The sequence below is a fragment of the Penaeus monodon genome, chromosome 31 (assembly GCF_015228065.2).
Source record: "Penaeus monodon isolate SGIC_2016 chromosome 31, NSTDA_Pmon_1, whole genome shotgun sequence".
NCBI lineage: Eukaryota > Metazoa > Arthropoda > Malacostraca > Decapoda > Penaeidae > Penaeus > Penaeus monodon.
Window position 1 is genome coordinate 24,167,800 of NC_051416.1, and position 551 is coordinate 24,168,350.

The window sequence follows — 551 nt, forward strand, 5'->3', positions numbered from 1 at the left end:
GTCCTTCATGGCTTCATGAATGTATTTCAGTTGTTGGTTCGTATATTTAAGCCGCTGTGATAACGCTGTCGTGACTGTTATTGTGACTGTATGTTATTGTTGAGTGTATTTCAGATATAAGTATATCTTGATTGTGTTTCATAAGTGAAAGTGTTCCAATCTGCATTGCTGTTGTAATTATATTTCAGTTTTGACTATTTCAACGTAGATTGTGGATGCTGTTTTAGTTAGGATTCAGCCTGAAAGAGGGTTTATTGAAGTCCTGAATTTGTGTGTCTCTTGTGATAATATATTAGCCGTGATTTTGTCTTACTTTGTCGTGATGATGTTGCTGCCCTGGATACCGAACCTTGGTAGTATCATGCATGACCATTTTTAAATACTTGAAAGAAAAAAAAATGTAGATACAGGCTTCGTGATTTACTGTTAGATATCTTGTATATCTAAACATGTTATAGTTAACTTGAATTTAGTATGAATTTTCATAATGTCTACTCTCATGGCGCGTTACGTTTTGCGATGAGCTGGGACAGGAAAACATGAAAACAGGT